Here is a 19,597-nt window from a genome sequence, read left to right as displayed (position 1 = left end):
TGTATCACAGAGCTTGTTTACTTGGGAAATATGCTTTGAACCTTCATGTTACTTTTTAAGCACAAAAGCTTTTTAGGTTTTATTGAATACAACACATGCTGTATAAATAAATGCTGCCCTATTTTACTATGATAATCAATTTTACCCATGCCAAAAATGGAATTTCCCTGAACACCATTTGTAGCTGAATTTTTTTTTTAATTTTAAGATTTTGCTTTCATTTTTTAACCAAGTTTTATGTTGAGAGTAGTTAAAATTGGAACACAGTTGGTCCAGCAGCCCCTTGGATGCATTTCAGGTATTACACTCCCTTGCTTTGCCTGGCCTTACCTTTCCCTCCTTTCCTTTCCCTATTATCTTTTTTTAATGCAGCAAATATAATAGTTTTCTACCAAATACCACACATGATTTTTTTTTACAAATGCATATTTTTCTAATTTATTATATATATATATATATTATATATTTATCTATCATTACTGCTGGCATAACTGAGAGTTTGGAACTTGGTTTTAGATTTTTGTCTATATGCAATTAAAAGCAATCAACTTTCAGTAGTAAAGTTTTGGTCACTTAGTTCTAAATGCTGAAACAACATATCCTGTTTTAAGGTTTTGGGTTTTCTTCAAGACACTAATATGGTGTTCATTATCAAAGGACAAAGGGCACTCTGAATTGTAATAAGGACTTTCTGGTTTTAAATTCCATTACTTGCATTAAAACCACTTACTGCCACTAAGAAAAATGAGTATAACTTTGTGCAGTTTGTGGCAAATAGGCAGTCTTTTGATATCTTATAGCAGAATGTTTCAGTTAATAGGCCTGTACTTGAAAGTCCCCTTTCACACCAATGCTTGCAAGTGTGTTCTGTGTTTTTGTTTAAGTTTGACATCCATGAAAAGACAACCAAGATCTGTTTCTTATTGTGTGTTAAAGAGGATTCTTTGGAAATTGCTGAATAACTTAGCAATATGCTCTGTATCATTTTTACTGATGACAAGACAGATGTCATCTCTAGTTCATCTGTCTAGAGTATCCTCTTGGATAACTTCTACGTATTCCAATCTGCTTCTTTTCTTCAAGTAGGAAGCACTTCCAAAAACCCTGTTAATTGGCAAATGCCTAAATATTTCACTTATTTGCGAGAAACAAAAATGGAGCATGCTGACTCTTGGGAAGCAATTCCCAGTAAGTATTCCATTTACCAAAAAAAAGAAAAGAAAAAACACACAACACTTCTACACTTAATTCAAGGGCAAGACTGCTTTTTCAACAGAAATGTGTTGAATCATTTTAAGGTTTCAGGTCTTTGCCTTGTTGTGTTTAATGACTGTAGGTCAGGACAGCTGGTCAGACCTGGAGACTGACTTTTATTGTGTTTTCATGTTTAGATTCATTTTATGCTGTTTATCACTTATGTACTTGAAACAAAAATGGGGTCCTTTCCAACTAAAACCCTTTCAAATCAAGATGTACGTTCCCTCTCCCACTTGTAAGGCCACCATCTCATCAGGCTCCATCAGATCCAGCCCGTTGTGCAGTCCTTCCCCCTGGGCTGTGCAGGATGGGTGCAGGTGGGTGCTGAGCACAGGCAGCACATGCCTGTGCTGGGAGGCAGTTGGGGTTTAGCCACTGGTGTCTCTTATGGAGAAAACTGCCAGTCTGCATAAAAGCTTGGTGTAATGTGTGTTTGAGGGGCAGCATAAAATAAGCAAGTGCTCCAGCTGCCTGCTGGTACACTCAGCATAGAGACCTAGGTGAAAAGAGGGGAAGTTTTCCCACTGTTGAATGAGGCTGAATAGTTCTGGAACAATATGAATTCCCTGTAAATATTCCCCTTCCTTAGAAACAAAACAGCAAGAAGAGCAGGGAAAGAGGGGAGGAAGAGAGACAGTGGGAAGGAGAGCAAAGAGGGAGCACCTCCCTATGTGAGCTGTGCATCACCCCCAACATCTCTGAGACAGGCTCAGCTACCAGGGGCTTTCAAATACAGAAGGGACAGATGGGTGGAGGCCATTGGCCAAAAGAAATCTGCCCTGACTGGGAAATGGACTTTACCAAAAGTGAAGTAATTTCCAACATGTTTAAGTCAATGGTGCTACTCATGATGCTCACTTAACACATTTGTGTTGGATTTAGCCTGCAAGTATATGGACTGGCCATTTGATGGTATCTCAGGGAAGAGTGGCTCTTTCTTAATCAAAAAGTCTAGCTTTAGGGTATCCCTGTTACATCTGGGGTGGGGTTGCAAGAGGCTGCTTCTCTTATACACATATACTTTGTTTTCTTTTTTAACAGCCAGTTCAGGCAACATCTCTGTCATTCTGACTTACACTGTGATTTTAAGATGTCATCAGAAACATTTCTTTTAGTGACTGCCAATCGTTAATTGCTTCTCCTGTATGTCTCCATAAACATTACATGTACATATATTGGTATATAGTATTCACGTGTTTATGTTTGTATAAACATACTGTTAATACTGTGTTTCTCCAATAGAGAGCTCTATAAATCTAGACCTCCAGAGATACCTTATAATGACTTAAACATTACACCAAACAAGAGATTCCAAGGGGACATGATCAGGATGTAATAATGGGCCAATGTCAAAAAGGATTTATGATTATTATTCATATGACTCAACCATATGCTCCAGCTACTGCTGTAATCTTGCTAGTCTTGGTCTGACATCTGTAGTGATAATGAGTAAAATTGCATTACGCCACAGAAAAAAAATCAAGACACTTAAAAAATAACTAGTGGGCTGCCAGGAGAAACATTGACCTCCTCTGTAGGGTCAAGAGATGGTTTTAAAATATGCTGGATGCTCCTGACAAAGCTGAAGCACTCTGAGGATCTGGCAACCAGCTGTTCTAGCTTTATTAGAGAAGAACTTAAATATAATTGAATTCCTAAACCATCTGTATTTATCACTGCACTTAAACACCATGCATGATCCAATTGTTTCCTGTTTCCTTTTATGTAGGAGGACAAATGGAGATTGGGGAAGATACTTAAATTATGTGTATTGCCAGGACCACCTGAACAGTCATGGTACCTGTCTGCCTGTCCTGGTTAAGCATCAAGTGTTTGAGTGTCTACAGTGAAAAGACACATATTTCTGGTTTGTTTCCCTCCAACAGTCTTGCTCTGACTTGGTCTTTTATGGAGCAGCCCTCATCTCTGGCTGTATCTGAACCTGGTGCTGGCTGGGAAACAGTAGCTTATTTGTGTCACTTCCAGGCTTCCCTGTCCAGTAGGAATTTAGCAAACATGCAAATACCTTCTGGAGAGATGTACAGACACTGAAAACTCCCTCCTGCTTCTAGACTACTATATAGTGCTGTGCAAGGTAAATATGAGTGCAGACTTCCTTAGTTTCTGTCAAAGTCCATTAATGTTCTGTTACTGGCTGCAGCACTTAGGTGGGAGGTGAAAAGTCATTTGTTTCTCACTGAGAAAGAGAAAACTCAGGTGAAATGGCCTGATGTCAACCCTGTAATCCTGCAGTGGTGGTTAGCGGATGGGCAGCAAGCAAAACTCAAAGCAGCTCATACATAAAGTGGGCTAAATCACAAACCACCAAAGTTGCTGTAAAATCATGGCCAAACATAGCAGTAAAGGACAAATATTTAGGCAGTGTCAGTCAGTCAGCTAATGTATGTATCAGCATATTAGTGAGGAAATCCCCAGAAGCTCAGTGGGAGTTTTTCTTTTTGATCTGCCACCACCTGCCCGGCTGCTGGCACCGGCACCGCAGCCACCAGGCAGGCGGGAGCAGCTCCCCTGGGAACCCAACAAGTTGCTCCTTAAGGCAAATAACCACTTCATTAATGCACAGGCAGACTGAGCAATCAGCAGCAGGTGAGGAGCAAAAGGGAACCAGACTAGAGACAAGCTTGTCTGCCTGCCCCAGAAAGGTGTCAGCAAAGCTCCTTCTCTGCTTGTTAACAGCAGCAAATGCTCTTCACTGCTGTCAGACCTGCACAAGCTCCATTCTGCTCACACCAAACTCTGGTGCCTCTCCTCATCCTGCTGAGACCCTCAGCCAGGAGACACATTTGACATCTGTGAAGCCTGCAGTCTTGGCTCACATGAACACTAGCATGGGTAGACTCGAGATGCTGGTTTAAGCACCTGACATCCTCCATCTGTCTTCTTTATTTTTAATTATTTCTTGTCTATAGAGTGACCTAATCAAACAAGCTCCTGTGTGATGTCAAGGTTCTTTCTTTGCTTTAATCTCTTCACATTTCTATATAATTTCTTTTTCCTCTGGAACTATCAAAGAATTTTCTTTAACAAGCCCATCAATGAAAAACAAAGTCTGCATTCTTGAATTCTAAGTCACACATAAACCGTAAAGATGCTGTTTGCTCAGTGTTGACAGAAGCAGTCGTCTGCCCTAATTTACCTTCATCGTATGTTTTTATTAGAGCTGTGGGAGCATGCATAAACTCACCAGGGGGACATGCACATTACAGGGCTCTTTTCTTAAACTCTCAGCTCTAATAAAAACACACAGGCTACAGCTCTGACCTATATTGGACAGCAATACCTCTCTGTTCTCTGTTCTTTTCATATCAGAACAATTGTCTTTGAGAATATTTGCTTACTGGAAGTCATCACAACATGAGGGAGGAATGGTCTTGGAGAAATGATCTCAGGGGGTTGTCTCTTCCTTGATGTTCTTCTGCTCAGTCCTACAGAAGACCTTAGTGATGCTTTACCTCTAACTCAGGTGTCAAGGCTGATATCCCTATTTTAACACAATTATTTTTCAGGTGCTTAGGGGGAGAGTGGTTTCACTCCACTACCACTACTGAGCCTCCAACAGTAACTAAAATGACCATATTGCTACAGGTTCACATTATTCTAAACAGGATTTCCATGTAAAATTTTTGAGGCCCTACTGATAAGGGCTTTTTTCGAGGCCCAGCTGATAAGTATTAGATATGGATGTATACATCCACATGCATACACATCAAATGGAGACAATCTGAGCTCAGCAGTAGAGTGGGTATCACTGGCTGATTGGGATGCTTTGTATTCAACTTGCAGAAATCACCTAGATTAGAGAAAGGTATCATTTGATCTTCCGTTTTTCCACAGATGCTGCCAAATAGTTTTCTAAATCAGTCCCAAATGTGGCCTGGTCTCTGTGTTGGGCCAGTGTGAATATAGTAGTGGTTTTGTTCCTCCTTGCTACCTTTTCTTCTCCCCCCACACTTCCTCCCAGACTTTGGGGCGAGAGTACTGAGCCCCAGAATATCGCTCGAGTTAGACAAAACAAAGCTCCAATGTGCACTAGATATAATAACCTGCAATGTCTCCCCTGTCATCCCAAATTACTGGAACACACGGTGCTCCAGCCCTGCCTGACTACATTCCTGCCTGCTGGAGAGCCGTGCTCCCTCCTCCTCAGCTGGGCTCGTGCAGGGTCACTGTTGGCTCCTTCTTGCCGCAGTGTGCCGGCACCGCGCTCCTCTTCCCTCGGGGATCACGGGCAGGTGCTGCTTACCCTGAGCACCTGCAGGGACCTTCAGGAATCACACAGCTTCTCAGAAATGTGTGGGGCTTGCTGAAAATTAGTCACTGCCAGCGAGTCAGGCAGACCAGGCTTCCCAATACCTGCCTTAGGCAGTGGCACGAACCCACCTCCTCAGTGGGAGTTAGGGGGAAACTTTTCCTTCCATGCCAGCTGGAAAGGCTGCACATTTGGGAACTTTGTTTCAAAAATATCTCTTCTGTGACATGTTATGCAAGCCATTTCTGTAAAGATCCTGACTACACATTCAGAAAGCTCTCTGCTGTCATGAGGAGAGAGGTCTTGGCAAGAAGTGTCATCAATTGATTGCTTTCTTACTGAAGTTCATTGTAATGTTGGGCTTTCACCTTGTGTTTTCTGGTGGTTGTTGAGAAACAGCTGCAGTCCAAATAAACATGCTCCTGGCTCTCCTGTGCAAGACACATATTGCTGCAGTCTGAGGTGCCTGTAAGGGCTGATGTACAGTTTCCGCCTTAGAGCTCTTACGGTCCTAAAATAAATCAGGCCCATTGAAACAGTCTTTGTAGTAGGTCTTCGAAGAATCATCTCAGCCATGCAGGAACAGCTTAGAAAGCCCTTGATAAAACATGCAGCAAGTGCCAACAGCCAAGTCACCACAAGTACTTGAAGGTAGTAGACTCTTCCATTCAATTTGGTGGACCAGAATAAAATGTTTTCCAGAAGCACATGGTGAGGGAATCCACACCTACCACTTTATGGCAGTCCTGTGTGCCTGAGAGAAGGTTGAGGGTACACAGTGACACATTGCTAATCTCTCCTGGTGTACTCACTGGCACAGCTGAAAGATAAAGGTGTAAAAACTAAGATTTCAGGTAAATCAATGAATATACGGCAAAAAGTGGTAAAACATGTTCTCCCATAAATCAGTGAATCGCAACATCACTTGTATTTTTTCTCCACATATCCCCTCATAGACTGCATACTGCATCCATCAAAGGGCTGAAGCCTCAAATAGCTCTGAGATTGTGTATGTGGTGTTTTTAATCAGTGATGTTTTGTGCTCTATTCCCTTACTGCTGCCTTGCTCTTACATCTACTTGTCTTTTTTAAGAAAGTTAATGATGGAAAGGATTTTATTTTGTAGGATGGCCTTTGCTCTCATCTTCCATCATTTTTCTTCTCTTTAGCTGATTGAAAAAACCAGCAAACATGGCAAAATCCCAAAGGTGTGATCTGACACAGAGCCAGCGAAGACCCACCCACCCAGCAAACCAGATTTTTTACAGTTCTTTCTTGAAGCGTGAGTATATGAATTTGGAATTCTAAGGGATCAAAAGGGCTTGTTTTGGTTTTATTTGGTTTGCACAATATAATATTTTACTTCCAGCAACATTATTTAATGGTGATCATGGCTATGCCAAGAAGACTGATGCCAGACACTAGGAAAAACAGACTTAATGTTGCTTTTCTTTGTGTATAGGAATGATTAAGTATTGTCAACGGTGGTGGAAGAACAATATCACTTAAAAGTGCATTTGCACAGGGTTAAGAAAGGTCTTTTGGTACAATTCAACCTGTATTGTTGCCACTCTACCTAAGATTTCCATCCAGGAGCAGTGGCCAAAACCATCCTGAGGAAATTACCTCCCAGTGGTGAGAGTGTGAGAATAGTCACTACCACACTCATATCACAGGGATCTCATATCTTTCAAAGAACTTTCTCTCATCCTTGCAGTAGTGGTTTGTGAAACAAATGAGGTCCTGTAAGTGAAAACATCAGTAGAGAAGTGACCTTCATACACAGAAGTATGAAATAACAAATCCAGCATCGCAAGGAGCCAACGCTGCAGTGCACACGGATGGAAGCAGACAAAATAAATTAGAACAGTGTTGATATCTGCTGTATGCCCCAGTATCTTGGTGGATATGTAAAGTCCCCATACAATTTTATTTTTCTAGTTACCTATACTCAGATTTTTACAAGCCCAGAACCTGCTTTATAGATGTTTTCCCTGTCATTAGTAACAAATTAAGGGAAGGACTACTGTAACTTCAGTAACTAATTGAGTAGTAATTTGATCATAAGTTAGATGGCAAAAGGGTTTTTTTTGTTTGCAGTAATAATTTTTACTCTGTTTTGTGCCCTTTAATTTAAGATTAAAACCACTTTTTTAAACAACCACCTTAAAATTCGGAACAAAAAAAAAAAAACTCAGAAAAGGAAGTAGATAAATACTAGTTTCAGGATGTTTTTATTAGAATACTTTTAGAAGAAATTGTTGGTGAAATATTGTTCTTGTAACTCAGTTTTCCTTACTACTGAGGAAAATCAGAAGCAGAGAAGGAGGTGGTTTCTGGTCACACCACAAGCCTCCAAAATTAGGGCTCAGTCTTACTGTTTAAACTCGTAAAACGTGTAGGCTCATCGTGTAATTCAGGGGACTCACTCCAATGGGCTGGAAATTGCCCCAGCCTGTTCACCTGGGCTCCCTCTGACCAGATGTGCCAGCCTGTGTCCCAAATTCCCATCCCCGTGTCCCAGCTTTCAGTATCTGTGTCCCCAGTGCCAACAGGAAGGAGCCAACACAACTCAGCCACAACAGAGTGTCGCGCCAGAAGAGATTCCTTTATTCCAGAGATTGACGTGTTTTATAGCAGTAACAGAAATATCTTTACGTGTAAATTCTAGCAATGACCCACTGAGCTCAACAGATTTAACCCAGGAAAGAATTTGAACAGCACATCTGAAGCAGAAAAAGCAGAAACAGAAAAACAGAGTGGTTTTGGTTACTTTTGGATTCTTTTTATTTTCATTTTACTGTTTTATATGCTGAGTTCTGGAAGTTTAAATGCCTCTTCCATGGGAAGAAGACCCAGCAGAGGCCAAAACTAGGCACTTTTGTATACCTGGTCCTATGTTTTCACCTAATGCATGTATGACACTTGGCATACAGAGCTACACAGCCAGCCAGCTGTGCAAGCAGCATGGCAATAACATTTTTATTTTCTGTGTTTATTACACACCCTTCCATCACCTGCGAGCGGGTTTAAACCAAAGTTGTAAAACTACTACTGCTACACAAACAAGATAAAACTCTAAACCAGGGAAAAGTTAGGGTGCTGCCTTAACAATTCAACCAGCTGAAATATTTTCTCTCTGGAGTGAAATGGGCCTCTCCCATTATCACACTTAACAAACAGCAGGTTATTAGGTGGCTCAGTGCAAGAGTGCCCAACTCACTGTAAGAAATTCCTGATTTGTATTCAGCTTCATGGGGAGCAAAACATAGATTATGCCTGGAAGTTGCTTACGAAATTTCTCTCAGTCTGACCTGAAGATCAGGTTGTTTCCAGCTTTAGCAGCCTCTTGGAATCACCTATTCCCATCCCTGTGCCGCCCAGAGCTCCACCTTGCCCGAGCAGTGAGCGTCCTCGGGTGGCTGCTGTACCACAGGAACCCCTGGGACTGCCCTGAGGGATGGGGAGGGAGGAGCTGCAGGGACTGGAGCTGCTGAGCCAAATAAACCTATTTTTATTTTGTCAGGTACTCTCTTTTTGCCATGCAGTTTCCTGTTTTCCTTGGAGGTATCCTTGTTATTAAAAATGTCCTGTGATTAATGAAGCTGCTGGAGTAGACCCCACAGAACCTCTCCAGTCCTGGTGAGTCCACATAGGGTTTCTCCGGTACAGCTGTGGCACTTGTCCTGCTGCGAGGGGCCAGGACTGGAGGGGTTAAATGGCTTCTGCTGTGGATTCTCCTAACAAGGGGTTGTGTCTGTGGGAGCTTGTAACTCAGCTGGTGTGCACCCACATCACTCGAGGCTGTGGGAGCCGCCTTTGCCACCAGGGCTGAGATTACAGAGCAGTTTCCTCCCTGGCCTTGTGACCACGCACACACACGTGCACGTTTCCAAAATAACCCACTCTGGGGCATGAGAGGTTTTTTGGTGGATTTGCTACATGACAGAATGCGCAGCAAAATCTTTTGAGCTTTTTGGGGTTATGAGAGGATAGCAAGGATGCGCTTCCCATTAGTCAAAAAATTCCAGCCTCCCTCTATTCCAGTGACAAAAAATCCAACTACAGTGAGTCACTTGGTGTGCCTCTTCCCAAGCCTCCTCTCCTCCAGCCATCCACCTCTTTGCAGAAAGCATTGCTTTCACTTCCCTCACTGCAAAGGCAAAAACTATTGCCCTCTGCTCTCTCTCCCTCTTCTAATAAAACCTGTTCTTCGTTTTTCTAGAAAATCCTTGCTTCTCATTCCCCCCTCAATCCTTTTAATACTGTCTGCTCCCCTGCTTAGACCAAACAAATGAGTGGAATTTGGCCCCATATTGACCACCTAGACAGGACCCCAGACTCAGGGTTCACAGGAAGTCCCCTCGAGCGTTTCAGCGCAAAAGGCACTGTTCTATTCTCTCCCACACCACTGTAAGCAAAGGGCTGCATTACTCAGTCACAACAGTATTTCAGCCCCAGTGGTCCCACAGTTTCCATGAAGCATTGGCTGGAGTATCCCTGAGAACCCTCCTTTGCTAAGGCCCCTGCACTGATTTTTGTTTTCTTCCATTACCGTGATATTTTCATTCAGAGAAGTCAAACCCTCTGTCTTCACTCTGCCTCACTCACATGAGCAGAGTTGGCTCATCTGGTTGTCAAGGAAAGATCTGGTCCTGTTACTCTTTTGGTATCTTTTTCTGTTAATTTTGTCTTCTGCACTTAAGGCTACGTGAAGACATCTGACATTTTAAAGCAACCTCTGTAACATCTCTAAATTAAACACTCTGTCTTATTTATTAGTTTGGTTTATCTTTGCTATCATGTACCATAAAGCTGCAAGCTCTACATCTTTTCAGAAAACAAACATGACTGACAGCAATCCTTATACAGAAAAGCTGAAGCAAACCATGCTTTGAAGGATTTTCTGTTGGGGTTCATAATAGCATGGAGTTAAAAGAGAGAAAATAGGTTCCTTGGAGCATAAGATCGTAAAATGCTAATTTCAGTGACACAGTGGTGGACTGAGTAAATATAGAAAGGATTTATTATGAAGTTCTTTAGTGTTGTTGGCACTAACAGCAAATTGCTGGGCAACATTATATTGCCAAAATCCAGGAAATAGCACAAACATTGAACCACTGTATTTTCAATGACAATAATGACTGAAGCTTTGGTATTGGTTGGCATCCCCACAAAAGGCACATGTTGGCATGTTCAGGAATGTAAATGATAGATCTGCTGCTTGAAGTTTATAATTATTTAATCAAACCCAGACTGCAGAACCTGGAGGGACATCATGTATCCTTAAAGAAGAAGAAAGAGGGAGAAAGAGAGAGAGAGAAAGAAAGAAAGTCATACTTTGCAAATGACGGAATGTATTGGTCCTCTGGGTGTGCCCACCAGGCATCTGGGACTGCTGCAGAGTTCGTGGGTGATCCTTCCTGCTCGCCACATCACCATGTATTTAAGTAGCCCTTCAGAAAACAAATTGCCGACAATCTCTTTTATGTGCTGATGGAAGTCAGATCAATTATCTCTGTTTCCTTTCATGGAAGAAAGAAAATCTACAGATCAGGACAGGAAACCACTCATTTGATGAACTATTTCTACACTACTGTACACAGACACACAACCTCCCTCCTTCCCTCCTGCAGACAGACATGCACAGAGCTACAAGGCCTCCCTCTCTTCTAGACACACACAGAGAGGCACATTATTTTCAGCTCACATTTCACATTTAGATTACTATTATGGAATTTCAAGAAGACTTATTTTGTTTCCATTTCTTGGTTTAGAAAAAAAAAAAAAAGAGATAATGAACATTCCGTTTTGAGAAATAAATCTCCCTGCACTCTGTGTTCTGGCTGTAAGAGCCTGAGTAGCAGAGCTCTTCTGCATTCCCAACCCGGGCTTTGCTGCCGACTCAGCTTTCAATTTAGTCCTAGCGTGATGGAAAAAGAAAAAAGTCTTTCAAAAGCAGTAATTGTGTGTTTCTGGGGAGAGAGAACAAATTACTAAATCAAATTAGCATTACATTTCATTCCTAGACCCTAGGAGATTCAAGGATTTACATAATATACTTTCTTAAATTACGTTGTTAGTGTAAATATTAAGATTCTGCACAAAGTCCCTGAGAAGTGATGCACTGTTAGCTGATGTCATCATGCAATGTTTAAAAAAAGAAAAAAAAGGGAAGAAATGCCTTAGCTCCACATATAAACACATGATTGCACTATTTTTAAAAATAAAAGTGCAGGATTTAAATATATTCTGAATAATGTAATGTCATTAATCCATTCACTCTGTATGCTAGGAATACTTAAATTGTTTTTTCCTTTTCTGTCTTCACAGATGAAAATATTTGCTGTAGGGTATTTCTGGATGTTGAAGATGAAATCCAGGCCCCACATAAGGCTGGAAGAGTTACTACGGGTTTCAATGGGGTCATCATTTGACTCCAAAAGGCTGTTTTTTAGAACATAATTGACTTATATCAATAAGGGTTCTCAATATTACTCCATTTCCCACCCCAAATTTTCATATCTAGTGACCTTTTCCTTATTCATATCACCAAATTCTCTGTAATTCTCTCACACTTTATTGATTTCTTTCTTACAGCACCAATTTAGGGCCATGTTTCCATGCAGGGCCCCACAGCTCATTATTTCCCTGTGGGCAGCTCTCACACACTGCCACACCAGCCAGTGGCACCAGGCTGCTGCCAGCTCAAGTTTTAAAATTCACTCTGACAAAAAAATGCTGCAGTGATCAAAATAAAATGAAAAAAGTCTTCCAAGTCTGGAGCATGTGCATTTGATAATTAATCAGAGTGGATATGGATTATAATGGAGAGAATATTATTGTTCTCTTGTCATTGAAATTGTTCTCTTGTGTCCATTGAAATAATGGAGAGAATGTTATTGTTAATTTTATAAGTTTCAGGTTCACCAAAGAGCTGCAAACGGTACCAGGAGAGATGAACTAAAATTGCATTTGTCTCCTAAGACCATATAAAGGATAGTCAGTGCTGCTGTAGTTGTTGCATTAAAACTACCCATTTGAGGAGTTAAGCCACAACAGCATAAAGAAATACACAACCGATGTTTAATTCTTTATAATTTAAAGATGACTTGAAAAGCAATACAAAACAAAGACAGCATTGAAACCTACATGAGTCAAAAAGCTTCATAACCCTAAAAAAATTACTGTAGTGTTGGGTTTTTTACATTGGTTTCTGTAGTTCTGTCAATCCTAGAATGCTCTGTATGTGTTTTCTGTGTTTCATACAACAAATGCTCTCCACAAATTTGTGCAATGATATGCAATATATTCAGGAAAACTAATTACTGAAGCAGAGTAGAAAGGAAAGTTATCTCTAAAGCCAGAGGGATAGAACCATTTTGTATAATGAGAGCTCACAGTCCACACAAAATTTCTTTTATTTAATCTACCTGTGCATAGAAGCCTATTATTTAAAAAGAAATAATAATTGGAAGAATAAATTCTGCAGCTGAAAGACATACTAAAGACATGTAAATTGTGAAACATAAAGTTGCAGACATTTTAAAACTTTTTTACTAACAATAATTATGAAGGGTGCATTTAGAGTTGTAGTATATTATGCTACCTTCTACTACCTGGCAAATGGGCATTTATACTAAAAGAGCATTAGGAAAAAATGGACAATGACCCTTTCTTCTTATCTTTTCTTTTAGCTTTCTTTTCTTGACAAGGAATGTCGAATTTGCATTTAAATTTCCTGGGGTTTGTCTGCTTGTCAGCACCAAGGCCATCTCTGTGATTCACAGGTTTTGCATTTAATGATTTTCTCAAACAAAATGAAAAACTTTCTTTTTTAGTTCTCCTTTTGAAATCTCCGGTACTAACATCAGATTTTAAATTAATGCCTGACCAATGAAAGATGTATGTTGATTTTTCAATTCAGAGTTCTTTTGAAAAATAAATTAATTATTTATAAAAACCAAAATAAACCAAAACAGGATCACTCAGGAAAGCCTTCACTCAGCAAGTAATTTATAAGGATCAGCTGGAAAGGTGAAGGAATATCTACAATGTCTGATTATACTCATATGAAAGTCATAACCTATGCACTTTTTTTTCACTGTGTTGCAAAATATTTCATTTCCTGCTAAATTTTCTAGGGGTGCTGGATATCTGCTGCTCTTTCTCAAAGCCTGAGTTTTTAAATGAGGCAGATCCATTACCCAAAGCCTCATCCTCTCTGCAGCTGATCCCAAACCCAGTGAAATTAGGGGAGACCATGTGTGAAGGTCAGACATGCCACCTGTTCCATGCAGGCACGGCTTCCCTGAAACCAAAGAGCCACTCCACACCAGCAGGATAACTCCACACAGAAGTTGGTTTCAACTGGCATTTCAAAACTGGCTCAATTTCTCAACACACATAACTCTCCGTATTTGAATCATGTAGAACATGTATTTTGCATATCAATAGGTTCATTACTAATAATGTATCAAACTGTATCCCCAGTGCTGAAGACAGTCCCTGGGTAGCCCTAGTTAAGTATTAATACAAATCGAGAGAACTGGGCTTAGTTCTTAGCTCACTTATGTTCCAAAAATGTATTTCCATTTCAACACTTTCTATTTTCTTTCTTACATTTCCAAAATGACCTTGTTCTTTCCCAGATGCTGCTGCAGTCTCTGCCATAGGACAGACAAGATCAGGATCATGGGCAGCTTTTAATCAAAAAAGGTACAGACATGCCTTTGGTGGAAAAGGTGTGAGCACTGGCAGCACAAATGTACTCCTTTACTTCAGCCAAACCATGCAGATGCCCCTGGCATGGCCTTTGGAGATGTCTCAAATACAGAGTGTAACTAAAAGTGCAGTACACTGGTCTGATTGCTTATTGGAAAAACTTTTCTACCTGCTTAGAATGAGCCCTGTTGATAAATTGAGTGCTGCTGAATGAACCAGTTTGCTCAGCCAACCCTTGGAGATTGTGGCTATGCTCTTGCTCTGGAAGGTAGCATTGCATGGAACTGAGCAGACACAGCACTGTAGTGCCAAGAGTATCTGGGAATATCCAGAACCCTGGGAGGATAGATTTTGTCCCTGGGAGGACAGGAGTACAAAGCATTTAAAAATCTTACGAGGTTGCTGTTAAAACTAGAAAAATACCAAAACTGTGGTTGAAGTCCTATTTAAATTCTATTCTGCACTGTTTTCCATGATGTTTGAAAACCTGGTAATAGTTCAGCAGCCTATCTAAGAAAAAAACCTTACTTTTCTGAAAGTGGGAGTACTGACAAGATTACAGCAGCTGGGTGTCTATTACCCTAAGCTACATTGTACAGAGCTAAAATGGATCTTCCTACAGAAAGCTAATCAAGGTGGAAGAGAAAAATTGGGTTCATTAACAATCCCTGTCACTGAAAAGTCAAATCATTTTTCACTCTTTAGTTGAGTCCAATTACAGAGATATTGCTAGAAACTCTTTTTCTGTGACAGAGAGCTTTGACAGTGGTTTTTCTTTTTTGGCACTTTGCTTATTGCTCACTCACATTGCACTCATTGCTGAGTGGAGATTAACACCTGTTCCTGTTTTAACAGAAAATGATGGATGGTGCCATTACTGGCACAGCTCTCTGCGAACAAAATTAACGTTGTGTGCATTAACTTTGTAGTTACAGCAATTACCACAATTACTTTCGAATCACAGCTTGCACAGACCCTGCACCAAAGCTGAAAAACTGAGAACAGCCATCCTCCCGTTTTCTTGGAGAGGGTTGGAGGCAAAATGCAAGCTTGCTCCATGCCTCCCTTGAGCCAAGGGAAAGCTATAAAGCACCCCTCTCACTTTGCCCTCTCAGCTAGGGATTTTCATAACACTCCTCTCCAATATATATAAGGTTCTCACATTTCAGTTTATAGCTACATTTGACTCAAATATGAAATGGATATTTATAAAGCCTGAGTCAAATCTCCAGTGCTTATCTGGATTTTTGAAACCTGACCCATGTGGCTAAGTTAATGGGCACAGTTGTATTTTGGCTTTAAATATATGTGTCAGTGGTACCACTCGACATAATTCACCTCACCTGGTGTTGGCTGTTGGAGGTTTGATTTCCAGGCTAAGCTGCTCATCAAGGTTCCCTCTAGAGCCATTGGGGATCAAGACGTGTCACTCCAGCAAAGACAGAGTGCTGGTATTCGTGGCATCGGTTGCCATTCAGAAGAACCTATTTCTTTCCTGGACTATAGAGGGAGCCAAGACAACTGGCTTGGACCAGGAGCCCAGCTGTTATTTAGGATTAAATTCAGAGCCATCTGATGAGGAGAAGGAAAATTGCCATCCCTAGACAGTGACTTGCTGCCTTTGAGCTGGAGCAGCCAGGTAAGCAGCTGTCTGTCCCACAGCAGCATGTTCTGCTGGATACACTTCTCTAGCAAGGTAGAGGAGTCCCTGAAAGTAACTTTTCTTCTTCTCTTGTTAGCAGGCTGAGCTCCTTAAAGTGAGATGTATCAAACTCTTAACTCATACTTTCTGAAATGTGATGCTTAAAAAGTTAGTTGTAAAAAGATCTAATACTCTTTAGATTATTAAATCTACAGCTAATAAAAACATTAGTGACAATTTTCTTCTCTGCAGCTAACTGTGAAACTCAACATCCTTTCTTTGTTTTGTGGTGAGACCAGAAAAAGTAACTTTGGGATTTAATCTGATATAAAATGTTCTCTATCACACTTTGCATAAAAATTGTTCTCACAAATATATATATTTTCCAGAAAGAAAAAACCAAAGCAATTCCCATATCACATTTCAACTAATTATCCCCATTCATACAAACCAACCCTTATATCTCCCTGTTGACAGCACTGCGTTTTCATTTCTTTTCTTCTCTTCTCTTTTTTTCCTAGTACATTTGTAGCATGTGGATCAAAGGTTTATGGATTCTCATCTCTTCTTGAACCCACAAGCAAAGTAGCAACACAGCCAAATTTTAAAAGTTTGCAAATCATTAAGAAACAAAACAGACAAAACACATGGTGTTCCCAAGAAACTTGAGACATGAAAGCATCTGTGCTGTGATGAACGTACACAAAATCTGTTGGGACTAGACTTGGTTGTTTAGTAGGGCCTGGAATGCACCATGATTCAGTTCTCCTGTTGCAACTTTCAGGGATCAGTCTATATATTTTGCCACAAATCCCCCAAATGCTCTCTCTGCAATGGAATTAAACTTGTCCATTACTCTGGACTGAACCTCAAATTTTTGGACTGTCTGATCTCCATCCAGATTTTAAGTACGTGCCTCATAATACATGTACTACTTAAAGCTCTGCAGAATTTCCTAGGTTTTGGGTTGTTTACAAGCTTTATGTGAAAAACTCTGTTTATTGAAGCTGGGGGGGCTTTGCCACTGCGTTCAGGATTTCCTGTTGCTGTTTCCTTGCCATGGCCTCTCATGACAGACTGCTCCTTGTCTCCTTTCCTGTGTCTCTACCTGACACTGGTTAGCCTGGCTGCACACAGGAGCAGTGTCAGGCAGGAAGCTCAACGTGCTACTTCATGCTGGTATTGCCCTCTTTTGCCACTCTGCTCATAACCTGCTTTTCTCAGTGCCAGTCCTTTAATCAGGCTGCACTGAGGGACTAAACTGACTGTCTTATGAAAGTCTTACACCTATGTAGTTGCCTTCATCAAAATGTTTGGCAAGACTTATTTTTCCATATAGCCATCTTGACTGGCACCAATTATACTGTCATCCTTTAATTTTATACTAATTGAAGCTCTTATCAGCTTTTCCATTATATTGCTTAGGACTGATGCCAGAATAACTGCCCTGTAATTACTGTGATCCTTCTGCTTCCTCACTTTGGCTTCTGGCAGCATTGCATATTTCTACTGTTCCCTAACAACCTTTGGATTTATAGTGCATGGACTCTTCGATATAAAAATATTCATCTCAAATAGAAGGATTTTAACAGTGACTTCTCAGACAATGTGATGCAAGGGAGCTTATTATCTTTGGGCCATTTATTGTATCATCTTATTTGTCTTCAAGTACTAAACAGTAGAGTGTGTGTGTGTATCTGCATGTGTCTATTACAATATGTATTATTTCTCTCTTATCTATAGTGTTAATAACACTGTTGTTTTAAACAATTCTTGCAATCTGTTCATACCACTTTAAAGATTTGCAAGGGAGACAATATAGTCCTGAAGAACACTTCCTATTTTTCTTAGTAACATATATTTCCCTAGATTTCTTTGTCATATTTCTACATTTCTTTAATTGCTAATTTATGGTACCACTGTTTAATTTGATATACATATATGTACATCCATACAAGCAAAAGAACCTTTTCCATGTTATGCAGCAATGTCGTGGCATGTTTTGGTGTTTTCTGCCAAAAAAGGGAGACATAATCACAAACATTGCTCATATGTAATCAAAGCATCAGAAAAGATGTTCTAACTGAATTTAATCCATTCTGTGCTGAATGGTGTTATTTTACAGCCCAGAGCATTTATTCTGGTGTGTTCCAGTAAAGACATAATAGGAATAATAAAACAAGATATCCTCCACTGGAACTCCTCATTTTTTCCCTTTTCCATTGTCCTTTCTTCTCCCTGTGTTTAAACATGAGTTGTTTAGCAATTCTACTTGTTCTTCTAAACTCATTCACTTTTCCTTCAAATGGTCAGTATACATCTGTCACTGCAGCAACGCACATCAACAGAGCAGCTTGAAGCTTCCCAATGACATCCTAGCAGCTGAAGCCTGCATTCTCAATTAACTGGGGTTTGGATCTCTCCTGTTTACTGCAGTTTCACAAGAGAATGGTATTTTATAAACACCTGGTAATTTAATTAAAATAAGGAGCTGGACTTTTAACAAGAGATTGGGGGTTTTTTTAAGGTTTGGCATTCAGAAATAAAACAGATGTATATTGTGCTTTTTAAGGTTCCAGGAGATCTTGCCAAAAGTGTCTGGCTTATACAGTTATTTTTATGTTATATCTAAGTGTATATTATTCTTTGTTTTCATGTATTAATACATGTATATTATTTCATAAATGAGTTTTGTTTTCTTATTATGGAGGAGTACTTTTGGTAATTGCCCACAGCTCTGCATATAAATGTGCTCTACAAAGGTGTTTTGATTAAAGATGTCTGGCTGCAGCTTCATTAAACAAACTGTTAATTAATCTCAAATATTATCTAGGATGCCAAAGGCTTTTCCTTTGTAGACAAGTAGGTTTATCTGTGGAATCTCCAGCCATTGGGGCTTTCTCTCCTCCTGTATATGCCAAGCCCATGAAGTTTTTTCCCCACACAGAGCACTGGCTATTGTGGTGCAAGTGCAGCCAAGAACTAAAGCTTTCCCCTGCAGCTTTGAGCTGCCAGACCATGTTCCCCGCCTGGACTGGACTCCTGTCCTCACACTGTGGAATGTAGATCTCACCTGTAAAGTTGCATCAAGGAAAAACACAAGATCAGCTTGTCTCGTAGGACATCAGGCTTTTTCAAGCATTATTCTTAAAAGAGAACATTTGCTAAGAAAGGAAATAGTAGCCATTCCCACAAAAATGTTCCCATTAGATCCTGCAGATTTCACCAGTTCCTGATCTCTTGGCTCAGCTCTTACTACTTAATAATGATGGACAAAACCAAGAGGGATCAGTCCTTAAAACATCTCAGAAGACAAAGTTTTGGGCTAGACACACCATCTAGTGTGCCAGGCTCGCTCTCAGTCAGATCCTGCCCCTGGTTGTGCTAATTTAAATCTACTGCAAGACTGACGACTTCAATAATGCTCTAACCAAGGAAGTGACATCCTGAATTTTGACCTATTTTTCTTTATTACATCATCTCTGCTCGCTTTAATCTGCTTTGTCTCAGAGTATGTTCTTGTCTTTTGCATCAGCTACTGAGTTCTGTCTGAATCTTAGTTTCAGCTTCTGTTTGCCTCTGATCTTTTTCTCATTCTTCTAATGAAAATACCAAAAGATGGTAAAAAAGGGGTTTTTTTCTGGAATAAGCATGAATATAATAAGAAGGAATATAATAGTTCTTTCAGTCTCCTCTGATTACAA

At 40.3% G+C, this 19,597-nt stretch overlaps 2 long non-coding RNA genes across 3 annotated transcripts in view; both read left to right on the top strand.

The window, feature by feature from the left end:
- Positions 1 to 12,334, top strand: part of LOC125331661 — a 31,110-nt gene extending 18,776 nt beyond the window's left edge. Inside the window, exons 2-4 of the long non-coding RNA XR_007206151.1 lie at positions 6,697 to 6,809; positions 9,054 to 9,169; positions 11,861 to 12,334. This is a non-coding gene — a long non-coding RNA (uncharacterized LOC125331661). The remainder of the gene's footprint in view (positions 1 to 6,696; positions 6,810 to 9,053; positions 9,170 to 11,860) is intronic.
- Positions 12,335 to 12,417: 83 nt separating this feature from the next.
- On the top strand, positions 12,418 to 18,797 carry LOC125331348. 2 transcript variants are annotated; one of them, XR_007206008.1, is made up of 5 exons: positions 12,418 to 13,317; positions 13,672 to 13,886; positions 14,179 to 14,245; positions 15,758 to 15,890; positions 16,415 to 18,797. It is a non-coding gene; the product is annotated as an uncharacterized LOC125331348 (long non-coding RNA). The 2 variants fall into 2 exon arrangements; XR_007206007.1 differs by lacking the exon at positions 12,418 to 13,317 and having other exon boundaries at positions 13,362 to 13,886.
- Positions 18,798 to 19,597: the final 800 nt, after the last annotated feature.

Source organism: Corvus hawaiiensis, chromosome 11, assembly GCF_020740725.1.
Source record: "Corvus hawaiiensis isolate bCorHaw1 chromosome 11, bCorHaw1.pri.cur, whole genome shotgun sequence".
Classification (NCBI taxonomy): Eukaryota; Metazoa; Chordata; class Aves; order Passeriformes; family Corvidae; genus Corvus; species Corvus hawaiiensis.
Note: the sequence above shows the minus strand (reverse complement) of the source record. Positions and strands in the feature narration are given on the sequence as shown.